We start from the raw sequence: 13,375 nt of genomic DNA, 5'->3' as shown, positions 1-13,375 counted from the left end.
TTTCCTTACCCAACCTTCTTCCCAGCCAGCATTCGGTGGGGTCCACTTTTATCAGGCTGCCTGAAGGATCTGCCAACCCCCAGAGCAGGTCCACAAAAATGAAAACATCTATTGGACAGCACAAAAAATGAGACAAACCACAAAATTCAGGGTTGCCTTTGTCTACAAGTAACTGTGGCTTCTAGAGCAACACCTGTCTTGGTACTGAGTCAGACATGCTTCTCTGTGTGCTGTCTCCGGCCCACCTCAGAACCCGAGAGAGTAATCAGAACTTGGCAGGGCTTTGCTACATCCACGGCTGTCACGCCAGTGTAGCAGAAATGCTGACTGGACTGGCAAGTGTTGCTGGAGGATTGGGATCTGTGCTTCTCGGAGCTGTGTTCCAGGTAGTCCCTTGGCAATCAGTTGTGGTATAATGCCACCTGAGTCGTCATTTGTACTGACTCGACTTTGCTGTCCTTGGAGCTATATGTGTCTGTCTTTTCCCTTGTCTGTGTATTCTTTGTGATCCTTGCATATTGCTAACAGATCAGACTATTCCAGGCAATTGCGGATACAAACAAGACTGCTGAGAACATTTTGAGCTCTGCCCCACCATTCATTAAAGCCTTAAAAGAAGTAGCCAGTTCTGGGAATTGGCAGGGTCATCATTAGGATAATTCCTTGATGATGTGGAAAAAAAGGAGTTAATTTTACTAGGAAAAACCTTAGAAACCTTCTACAGGAAAAGAGTATTAGGCATTTACCTGGGAAAATACGTGTGATTTAACAGGAGGCCTATGCAGCCTTCTTTATGGCCAGAAAATCTAGGCTAATTACAACATCTGACCCTGAGAGTCGGGAAGGGAAGGGAGTTGAGATTAATGGTATGAGATGAGTTTCAGACAAGTTTAAGATCATGTCTTTACACTAAAACTCTAACTAACCCAATTAAAAAGTGGGGTACTGAACTGAACAGATAATTCACAACAGATGAACTCCAAATGGCCAAAAGGCACTTAAGGTCATGCTCAACCTCCTTAGCGATCAGGGAAATGCAAATCAAAACCACTTTGAGATACCATCTTACACCTGTCAGAATAGCTAAAGTCAAAAACACCAATGATAGCCTATGCTGGAGAGGATGTGGGGTGAGGGGAACACTCATCCATTGTTGGTGGGAATGCAAACTTGTGCAGCCACTGTGGAAATCAGTGTGGCGGTTTCTCAGGAAACTGGGAGTCAACCTCCCTCAGGACCCAGCAATTCCACTCTTGGGTATATACCCTAGAGATTCCCTAACATACTACAAAAGCATTTGTTCTACTATGTTCATAGCAGCACTATTTGTAATAGCCAGAACCTGGAAACAGCCTAGGTGCCCCTCAATAGAAGAATGGTTACAAAAGGTGTGGAACATATACACATTAGAGTTTTACTCAGCGGTAAAAAACAATGACATCTTGAATTTTGCATGCAAATGGATGGAAATAGAAAATGCTTTACTGAGTGAGGTAACCCAGACCCAAAAAGAGGAACACGGTATGTATTCACTCATAAGTGGATTCTAACCATAATTAAAGGTCTTTGAGCCTATTATTCGTGATCCTAGAGAAGCTAAATAAGAAGATAAACCTGATGAAGATTATTTAGCTACCCGCCAGGAGGTACGAAATAGACAAGAGTCCCAGATCCTTCATCTGGCGAAGGACAGCGATACAGATGGAGACCCACATTGGAGCATCTGACTGAGCCCCCCAAGGTCCAAATGAGGAGCAGAAGGAGGAAGAACATGAAAAACGAAATCAGGACTGTGAGGGATGCTATCACCCACTGATACAAGGGAACGGATCTAATGAGAGTTTACCAAGGCCAGTTGGACTGGGACTGAACGAGGACATGATCTAACCAGATTCTCGGAATTTGGCCGGATTCTCTGAATGTGGCTGGCCAGGAGTCTTTCTGAAAAGCCATTGACTATGATACTGGGACTTGTTTCCTCTGCATATACTGGATTTTGGGGATCCAGTCTGTTTGGATACTCACCTGCCTGGACCTGGAGGGAGGGGGGAGGAACTTGAACTTCCCACAGGGCAGGAAACCCTGACTGCCCTAAGGGACGAAGAGGGAGGAGGAGAGGGAGTGGGGGGGGTGGGAGGGTGTTGGGAAGAAGGGCGGAAATGGAAACTTTTATAATTTAATAAAATTTACTCTCAGAAAAAAAAAAAGATCATGTCTTTAAAGTTTCCTAGCAGAAAGTTTTCCCAGGAAGATAGTAGCCTTCTTCTTTCTCACCCAGACACACAATGTCACTTAGCTAAACCCAGCCAGCCACCTGGTATAAGCTGATAAAAATGGCCTAACTTAAGAACAGTGGCCTCTCTAAAAACAAGAAAAAAGGCTGACTTTACAGAATGTGAGGGAGCAAATGTCCTTGTACTCATGCCAAAGCATCTTTAAAGATTCTCTTTGTAAAACTGTTTTATACTGTTCTTTTCTATTTTATGATCTGATGATGTATGCCTTTGCCAAGTTCTTTGTTTGTAAAAATATAAAAGCCTCGCACTGAAAAAAACACAGCAGCATTCTCAAATACATTGAGGGTGGTCTGTCTGTCATTTCCTTTGCCATATTCTGAAATCTGTCCCTTCGTCCTGTTCCCCCACGGTCTGAGTGGCTCACCTGAGCCGGTCCATGGCAGGGCTTCCAGGTGAAGGAGTCCCTTTGGGGTGGGTGGTGACAGGAGGACCAGAATGGGTCAGGTTCAAATTGGAATTACCAGCAGCAGATCACTTCAGGGGGATCTCGGGCAAAGGCTCCATGAGCAACCGAGTGCTTCAGCAGCTTTCCCAGTGTTGTGCTATCCTTGTCTGATGTCTCTGGAAGTTCAGAGATATCAGACAGTTAGTGTTTTGGGGGCTCACTGGCTGCCAGGTCATAGAGGTTCACCTCCTCTAGCAGCCAAGCCTTCATACAGAATTCACACAACTGTTGCTTCTTCTGTGCCAGCAAAATGTTATGGCATTTGAACTCTAGGTGCCGAAGCTCCTCCTCCAGCATGGCCCTCCCATGGCCTAGGCTCTCATTACAGTTGACACCCAGTGCATTGTTGTCACTGGAGGCCGGGGAGAAGAAGAAGCCTAGCTGGTTACTATTCTCCAGGTGGCACTTGATCTCCAGCAGCTCCCGTTAGTGTTCATATTCCTCATCAGTGAACCCAGGCAGGTCAGTCCCTCCCAGTCCTGACCCCTCAAACAGCAGAGAGTCCATGCTGAACTGGATGTACCTGCTTAGCAGGGCATCCCCTTCCAAGCCAAACTTGAGTCGGCTTCCCATGGTGTTGGTGATGCTGCGGGCTCATCCCCCAGCAGGTCATGTTCAGAGTTTTCTTCATTCCAGGTACTCTCATCAGAACGGCCAACCCTGCTGTCCAGCTCCTGGCTCTTGCTCAAGCCTGGGCCCCCATCAGGACCACCCTTGTCATCATTTCCAGTCTACTGGGAAGGGGGTGACTTCAGCTTCCTGGCACGAAGGTCCCCTTCATTCTCAGACCCAATGTCATCTAGAAGTCATCTCTGCCACTGTCTTTCCATGGCTCTGATAGCTGGATTTCAGGCTGGGCCACAATTATGAATGATTTTATTGATTTCTGGTTTTGTTTTAATAAATTGTTTTATTTCCCCTAGGAGTCTGCGAAATTCTTTTTCAGATGTACACCCAAAATGTATAGCTTGGTCTTGAGGTAGATTGTTTCTGTATGTTTTAAGAAACTGCTGTACCAATTTCCAAAGTGGCTGCCCAAGTTAGCACTCTGATCAGAAGGGAAACAGTCAAATCATTAAGTGTGCAGGCAAATGAATGGAACTAGAAATACTGATGCACAGGTCCTGTGAGCCACAACATTGTCTGCATCTGTCTACAAGGACATTGGCACAAGCATCTTCTCAAGGACAAAGCTCTAGATTATTCTCCTGCTGGCAACAGGAGCACAGAGCTGAGGTGGCAGGAGCTTGGAGCTAGTGTAGTGACCATCCCTGCAGGGAGAAAAGGAACAAATGTTTGTGGCTGAGCTGAGACTGTGATTGGTGTTCATTGGCCTTGAGTTTGGACACACACTTCAGAGATAGTGGTCCCTAGCAGCTCCAGTGCCCTAGATGCTTGAATGCTATAATATCTAACTCAGGTGTGGGAAAAGGGCATGAACTTCACTTCCTTGGTGGGAGGCTTCAGTCTCTTATTTCTGCAGCTCAGCCCCCCACATGGTGTCACCTCATTTTTACTTGACTTTATATATTTATTCATTTTATTATTATTTTTATTCATTTTATTATTATTATTATTATTTTAAAAATATTTTATGTATATGTGTGTATGTTTGTGTGTATATATGTACAGGTGTCCACAGAAGATGGAAGAGGCGTTGAAGCACTGGAGCCAGAGTTGCAGGTGGTTATGAGCTACCTTATGTGAGTGCTGGGACCTGAACTGAAGTCTTCTGCAAGTGTAGCAAGAACCCTTAGATTATGAGTCATCTTCCAGTTCAAACTTAAATTTCATTGTTTTTTGAAATGCAGTCTCACTGTTTATCTCTGGCTTTCCTGGAACTCAATGTTTGTGTTAAAACTTCACCTCAGCCCCTGACATCCATATATCCAAAGAGTCTAGAATGCCAAGCCCCATCCCCTTGAGTTGCATCAGTCTAGAATACACCTCATAGAAAGCCTGCCAAACAATGACTCCTCCCTGAGATGCTCAAGACCACCCCACAGGGTATTTAAACTGCAACCCAGAGAAGGAACATGTGGTTTCCTCTCTGTGGGCTGGAATGCCACCTGGAAGTGCTGGTATCCATTAAATCTGAGATTTTCCTAATTCAATTTGATTTGGTCTGATTTGCATAAGTAGAGAGCTTTATCGGGCCAACACAATTTTTCCCTCACTGTGTATCCCAGGTTGGCCTTGAACTCAGAAACATCTGCCTGCCTCTGCCTCCCAAGTAAGTGGTGGGGTTTAAGGCATGTGCCACCATGCTCAGCCCAAATATATTTGGATACTTTGCTTAATATTTTCACTTTGTCTTAAATCAACCCTTTGAACAATGAATGACACTAAGAAAAGCCTTAGGCTCACATAGGGACTGTAAAGATATCTACACTAGGGCCTGGAGAGAGCCCTCAGTGGTAGGAACACTTGCTGCTCTTACAGAATTCCATGCCGAACACCCACATGGTGGCTCGTAATCATCTCTAATGCTAGTTGTGGGGAATCCAATGTTTCCGCGGGTACCTGACCCACACATGGTTTATGTTATGTCCAGATCACAGAGTTCCCCAAAACTGATTAGGAGACTGAGTTCTGTGTATCAAAGCAAAGAGCCTTTATTCAAGCTGAAGCTTGGACTCTCTTCTGTCTGAAGCAGCATTTGGGAGCCGAGAGTGCCAAGTCCAGTCAGGGTATGATTTTTATCATAGTAGAGGTTGAAGTGCCGGGATTTCCAGGATTCAGGATTCTGATTGGCTGACATTTATCTAGGGGGTCTTGGTAAAGGAGAATAAGTGAGTCCTGGGCTTGAGCACATCTGGTGGTCTTTGCTCAGCTAATGGTTGGAAAGGCAGGCATTTCCCTTTAGATGTTGGCCCTCCCTGGGTGGCGTTAGCTTATGGCTTTTACAGGTTCCTATATTGACTGCCATCGCCATAGTGTGGCCTGCGCCTCATGTAGAGACAGACTGGGCCCCACGTTTTTAACACATCCATGCAGGTAAAACACTCATACACATGAAATGCAACAATCAATGTCATGCGTGTATGCTCTTGCTAATCTTCATAAACTCCCTGACTTTGCTTCATTCTGATTTTTCTTTTTCCTTTTTTTTTAAGACAGGGTTTCTTGTGTCTTAGTGCCAGCTATTCTGAAACTTGCTTTGTTGATAGGGCTGGCCTCATACTCAGAAAGATCCATCTGCCTCTGCCTCTCAAGTGCTAGAATTAAATGCCTGTTGTACTGCAGACCTCCTATTTTGACTTTTTTTTTTAAGTAAATTTTATTAAATTATAAAAGTTTCCATTTCCGCCCCTCTTCCCAATACCCTCCCACTCCCCCCACTCCCTCTCCTCCTCCCTCTTCGTCCCTTAGGGCAGTCAGGGTTTCCTGCCCTGTGGGAAGTTCCAGTTCCTTCCCCCTCCCTCCAGGTCCAGGAGGTGAGTGTCCAAACAGACTGGATCCCCAAAATCCAGTATATGCAGAGGAAACAGGTCCCAGTATCATAGTCAATGGCTTTTCAGAAAGACTTCGGGCCAGCCACATTCAGAGAATCCGGCCAAATTCCGAGAATCTGGTTAGATCACCTCCTCATTCAGTCCCAGTCCATGTAGGGACATGGACATGGGACAGTCTGTCCCATGTAGGGACAGACTGGGCCCCACGTTTTTTACACATCCATGCAGGTAAAACACTCATACACATAAAATCAATCAATCAAGGTCATGCGTGTATGCTCTTGCTAATCTTCATAAACTCCCTGCCTTTGCTTCATTCTGACTTTTCTTTTTCATTTTTTTTTCAAGACAGGGTTTCTTGTGTCTTAGTGCCGGCTGTTCTGGAACTTGCTTTGTAGGTAGGGCTGGCCTCATACCCTGAAAGATCCATCTGCCTCTACCTTTCAGGTGCTAGAATTAAATGCCTGTCCTACTGTGGACCTCCTATTTTGACTTTTCTTAAACTCCCTTTAAGAGCCCACATCAATGAACCAGTTTAAAAGACTGTAGGTCACTATTTGAGGCTCCTCAGACTGCTGTACTGTGCTGACCAGGCTCCACCAAATGGTGCTCCCTGTGTCCTGTTTGATTTAATTCCTCTGAAATTCCCTTTCACAGCATCAGGTAACCCAGACTGCTTTAGAACTTGATCATTAAGTATAGGCATGAATTGGGACTTAAAGGTCTTCAGCACAGCAACCTAGTATGTGCCTAGGCCTGGATTCCAGAACAGTCTTTCTCAGGGGGGTAAAAAAGCAAAATAAGAAACAGACTTTATGAGCCAGGTGGGAGTGCAAATGCCTTTAATTCCAAAATTAGGAGGCAGTGGCAGGTAGATTTCTTGATTTCAAGGCAAGTCTGGTCTACATGAGCTAGATCTAGGGCAGGCTCCAAAGCTACAGAGAAACCTTGTCTCAAAAAACAAGAAAACAAAACAAAGAAAGAAAGAAAGAGAGAGAGGGAGAGAGAAAGAAAGGAAAAAAGAAGAAAAAGAAACTATATTGAGGGAACACTAGCCCACTCAAGCATGTGGCTCTGGCAGGCCTTGCCCTTCTCCACAATGCCCTCTGCCTTGCTAATAATTCTTTGATTACGCTCCTGAAGCTAACCCCCAAGGTCTATTCCCTTATTTGGCCACTTCTTCCTCCTGCGCAGATGATCAAAGTCCAATTTAAGGATTAAATATCACATCAGGGTGCCCCCTGTCATATTCACCAAGCAGTGGTGGCACACACCTTTAATTCCAGCACTTGGAAAGCTGAGGCAGGTGGATATCTGTGAGTTTGAGGCTAGCCTGGTCCACACAACTATTTCCAGAACAGCTAGGGCTGTTCCACAGAGAAACCCTCTCTTGAAAAACCAAGAGGGGACAAAAGAAAAAAAAAGGCAAAAACATAAGGGCTGATAACTGTCTGTGTAGATCTGGTCCATGGGGAACAGGGCTTTAAGATAGAATAAGGAAGTCCAGCTGTGGCACATTTTTGTAAAGTGCTTATGAGGCTGGGGCAGAGGGATGGTAAAATCTCCCACTTAAAAAGAGATACATTATGTGCTGGTGAGATGGGTTAGTGGTTAGGACCACTAACTGTTCTTCCAGAGGACCTGGGTTCAATTCCTAGCACCCACATGGCAGCTCACAACTGTCTGTAACTCTAAGATCTGACAACCTCACACAGTCATACATGCAGGCAAAACACCAATGCACATAAAATAAAACTAAAATAATTTTTTAATGTAGCCAGTTGGTGGTAGTGTTTGCCTTTAATTCTAGACCTTGGGAGACAGACACAGAGAGATCCCTCTGAGTTTGAGACCAGCAAGGGCTACAGAGCAAGTTCTAGGCTCCAAAGCAACAGAGAAATCCTGTCTCAAAAAACAATAAATAAATAATAAATAAATAAATAAACAATAACTTATTTCACTGATCCGACTTCCAGGAGCCCAGTTCAAGAGAGGGTGTAGAGATTATGACCAAGGTGGGGGGTCAAGATAATGATGGGGAAACCCACAGAGACTGCTGACTTGAGCTTCTGGGAGCTCACAGATTCTGAATGAACCGTTAGGAGTCAGCATGGGACCTACCTAGGCCTTCTGAATTTGGCTGACATTTGTGTACCTTGGTCTTTTGTAGGACTCCTAGCAGTGAGGCCATGACCTGTCCTGGATAGATAAACTGGCTCTTTAGAACCTATGGTGGAATATATATGCGTGTGTGTGTGTGTGTGTGTGTGTGTGTGTGTGTGTGTATACATAGATAGATAGATATATGTGTGTGTGTGTGAATATGTGTATGAATATATATAATTTATGATATACACAGTATTCTGCTTCCATGTTTGCCTGCAGGCCAGAACAACGCACCAGATCTCATTGTAGATGGTTGTGAGCATCCATGTAGTTTCTTTGAATTGAACTAAGGATTTCTGAAAGAACAGTCAATGTTCTTAAGCTTTGAGACATCTCTCCAGCCTTGCCTTGTTCATTCTTGATGGGGGGGGCAGGGAAATGGAGCTTGGTCCTGCCTCCACCTGATATGGCATGCTTTGTTGATTCCCATGGGAGGATTTACCCTTTCTAAAAGGAGACAGAGGAAGAGTGGATGTTGGGGGATAGTAGGGAGGTTTGGGAAAGGAAATGGAAAGAGAAGAGGGAGGGAAAACTGATTGGTATGTAAAATAAATAGAAAAAATGATGAATTAAAAAAGATAGATACGCTAAGAGACTGATGTGTAGCAGTGGCAGAACAGAGATTTTGCATGCCGGTATCCCATAAAAAGAAGAGCTGCATCTGCTAGTGCAAGTCTGTGATCACAGATACTCTGGAGACTGAGTCAGGATATAAACCTAAAATGCCATCTCAGGGAACTTAATGAGATCCTGTCTAGAATTTAAACAGAAAGGGTTTCTGGGAATCATAGCTCAATGGTAGAGCATTTGACCCACATGGGAGACCCTAAATCCAAACCCTGGGACAGTGTAGGATTGGTGAGATGGGTAAGGGTCCACCAAATAAACAAGGGTAATTAGAGCCAAGTCTGATGACCTGAGTTGGATCTGCAACACCCACCAGATGGAAGAAGAGTGCTGACTCCCAAGGCTGCACTGAGCTTCACTTATATACATGGAATTCAAATATATATACAAAGTATAACAAAATTCACCTCAAATTTGTATCAATAACCAAGATCCATATTAATGCAAATCTCTATAGTATATCCAACTTTAAATGTAAAGAAACATTTACAAACAATATTTGGGAATATGGACACAGACTTGTCCATACTGATTCTTGCTGTTTCGGGGCACTATTAATTAGGTCTTTCATAGTGTATCTTGTGTGCTAGATTCATCTCAGTCAGAAGTTGGGCAAAGTAATTTTTTGAGTGTGTTTACAACCTTTCAGGGGATCATACTCTAGCAAGTCTGGAAGCAATCCACAGGTTCTCATCCTCTGTCGAAACAAGAGAAGCACCTTTATTCCTAAACAACATATCCTTAGACCCCAATTTGAAAGTCTTGATACATTTATAATATACATGCTGATTTAGCTTACCAGAACATACAATAAAATGTCTCTCTATACTTAGTTCCTTCACAGTCAAAAAATTCACAGAAAACACAATAATATACATAATTCACAAAATAGACTCTCTGTGAACTTTTCATTTTTATGTGGCTTATTTTCTTTTACTCCTTTTAATCTATGATTTCTGTACTCTATCTCTTTAAAGACTTTACCTGTTTTTTAAACCATTTACTTCTTTTTATAACACTCTATACTCCTTTTCTTCTCAATCACAAGCATACGTACATTTATTCAACATCCATTATAGGCCTTTTTTTCTCTGAATTTGTTTTTATTGCATATCTGTAATCCTTTACTGTCCCGGAGCACTTTTTAAAATGCTAAGTGCTTCTTAAAACTTAAGCTGCACCATTATTACAGGTAATACGACAGTGCTTGTTTGCCTGCCCAGTCTAATTTGTTAATGGTAATCACAGCAGACATAGGGGATTCACACATCAGAGACTTGCAGGTAAGTTCTTGTTGTCTATCCTTCGCCAGTGAATGTAGGTGAGCAGGGTGACTGTTGGGTAGAGGGAATCTTCTTGATTTGGACATTTAGATATGTGTAAGTGCAAAATCATAGGGGGTGCATAATGAAGCTCTCAGCATTGTAGGAGAGCAAGAAAGAAACAGAGGAATGGAAGTTGGGGAGGTCAAAGAATAAGAGAAGAGTAAATTATGTGTATGTGTGAGAATGCCATAATGAAATTCATCAGATTGTGTGTTAACTTCAATTGTTAAGGTTGTTCTAATTCACATGGGTTTTGTGTGTGTGTTAAGATTCACTTATTTTGTTTTATGAGTGTTTGATTGAGTGTTGTGTTTCATATCTGTTTACAGTTGTGATCTGGCAGCCCTCACTCCCATTGATCAACAGCGAAACTTCCCTGTATTCTGTAATTGACAAGGATGTCTGTGCTCTTTCTGGCTGGTTGTGTTCCACAGAAGCATTCCCAGTGCATGATGCCCTGATCTTGACCTCTGGCTGCTCTGCATCTCTCGGGTCATCTGCATAAATGTATAAAACGCTCTAGCTGGGACAAAATAAAGCTTGCTGTTCTTCCTCCTGAAAAGAAACCTCTGTGTCTCAATCCCAGCACCCCCCCGCCAGTCTTGGCATCCTAGCTGCTCTGGCATGACCGTGTACAATATGAGTCTTGATGCTTATAAAGTTAGAAGAAAACAATGATCCCTGGAACTAAGGTCGAGATGATTGTGAGACAGAAGCCAACCATCTAAAAAATTGAAAGTGATCTTAATCACTGAGCCATTTCTTCAGTTTCAACATACAGATCCTTTTTACTAATTGTAATTTTGTAATAATAATAAATGTGATTAAGAAGAAATATTGTGACACCAAATTCTTATATTGTGACTTGATTATACAAAGGGGATAGAGTCACTCACAGACGCAACACTGAAATATATACACAAAATATAATAACAGGGTTAAAGAACATTTAAGTTATATATATCATAGAGGACAAGGAAATAAAACATGTACAAATAATGAATGTTTTTAAAAATTGATTAAGATTCTTATGTACATTATTATTATGATGCATAATATTATAATATATATATATATATATATAAAATTGTGATGCATACCAGAAGAAGCAGATCTCATTATAGATGGTTATGGTTGTGAGCCACCATTTGGCTGCTGGGAATTGAACTCAGGACCTCTGGAAGAGCAGTCACTGCTCTTAACCATTGAGCCATCTCCTCAGCCCCTGTAATTGAGGTTTCGATGTGAAGGTCACCAGCCACAACCGCAGGGGAGGAGCTTTGAAGAATACGGCCGGCCCAGAAGCTATGAGGCTTCCAAACTAGGCCTGCCAGTAATGGGAAGCAATCTTAGAACTCAGGAAGACTAGACTGAAGGGTCTGAAGTCATGTGCTCTGGGTCCCATAGAATTTCATGACCCATACAGCTTTGAGACTTACTAGGCGAGGAGGAATGCTGTGGGGCAATCATCTTTGATCCTGTCACTGTATTATAATTCTGATTGGCCAGTAGCCAGGCAGGATGTAAAGGCCAGATGATGCTGATTGGCCAGTAGCCAGGTAGGACATATGGCCTAGATGACAGTGACCAGGCAGGAAATAGAGGTATGTCAACGAGAATTCTGGGAAGAGATAAGTTTCAGTGTGCAGTCATGTTCCAGACACAGTGGAAGCAAGATGTGACTGCCTCGCTGAAAAAGGTACCAGCCACATGGATAACTCAGACTATTATGGGCTAATGTAAGTTATAATAATTAGCTAATAAGAAGCTTGAGTTAATGGGCCAATCAGTTTATAACTAATGTAGACCTCTGTGCGATTCTTTGGAAATAAATGACTGCAGGACTGGGTGGGACAGAAAAACTCAGACAACATAGGACGGGGGAAAAAAAAAAACAGAAGCAGAGAATGTGGAAATGAGTGGACTGCACACTGTGAAACTGACAAAGCAACAACCAAGAAACACGGCACATGTGTTATGTGCAATGGACAGAAAGGCATGGTGACTCATGGTAGGGGACTCTGTGGGGAGCAGTCTCAAGGTGCAATAATACTAGTGACGATTTCATCCATTGAATCCAATCTTGGAAGCAAGCAGCAAGTTTCCCCAATTTATTGCCAGCAAAGGCAATGTCTGCTCTCCAGGTCATAGACACAGGACCAAAAACATTTACGGCAGATGGTGGACACAAAACTGACCGTGTTTGCCTGTCTTTTGGACCTGGGTATATCCAGAGGCTCAGGACAAATTTCATCAAATCTCTCTATAATCACTAGGCCTCTATTGTCATAGCACTCCAGAGGAACAGGGTATAGCTCCTGGGTTAGCTTGTTCAGTTTGGCTGTGTGTTGAAGGAGTTGCTTCAGGAGGGGCAGAGACAGTTTGTTATTGACAAAATTGATCTTGAGGAGCTGGGAGCATTGTCTCAGGGCAGGCATAAGATCACTAAATGCAGTATCCTCCAGCCAACAATGCTCCAAATCCAGAGTTTGCAAGGTGTCTTTGACTCTCTCAAGGAGCTTTCCAAGTGGTTTAAATTCTTCAAGAATTGTGTAACTCAGGTAGAGATGCTTAAGTTCAGAAAGGTTCAGACACTGGGGTAGGTAATCCAAGTCTCTCTGTATGAGGTGACAGCAAGTAATAGACAGGGTCTCCAAGGGCTTTTTCAGGCGCCTAGAGAGAGAACAAGAGATTGATTTCTGTCAAATGGTGTTGAAGAAGATGGTTACAACTGACAATGTAGCATATGGTACTTCTCCCACATTCATTCTGATGGAGGTCAACCCCTGGGCCCTGACTTTTATAGTCTGCTCAAAAAAATCACAGCACTCTGGTGTGAAGCCTATGGGTGTCACCATGGGTCATGCTCAGAGCACAGGAGAAAAGCCGGGATTTTCATAGCCGGAGAAGAAAGCATGGTGAGTGTGAGAAGGACTACCTACCCCAAGGGAGCGTCAGCAATACCATAGAGGATTCCCTGTAGGGTTCCCTGATATCCTTTCCTCAACACTTCCGTGTCCTGGTTCCACAACTTCAATGTAGGTGTCATACATTTCCCAC

Source organism: Myodes glareolus, chromosome 6, assembly GCF_982192425.1.
Source record: "Myodes glareolus chromosome 6, mMyoGla1.1, whole genome shotgun sequence".
Classification (NCBI taxonomy): domain Eukaryota; kingdom Metazoa; phylum Chordata; class Mammalia; order Rodentia; family Cricetidae; genus Myodes; species Myodes glareolus.
This window is presented reverse-complemented; position numbering follows the sequence as displayed.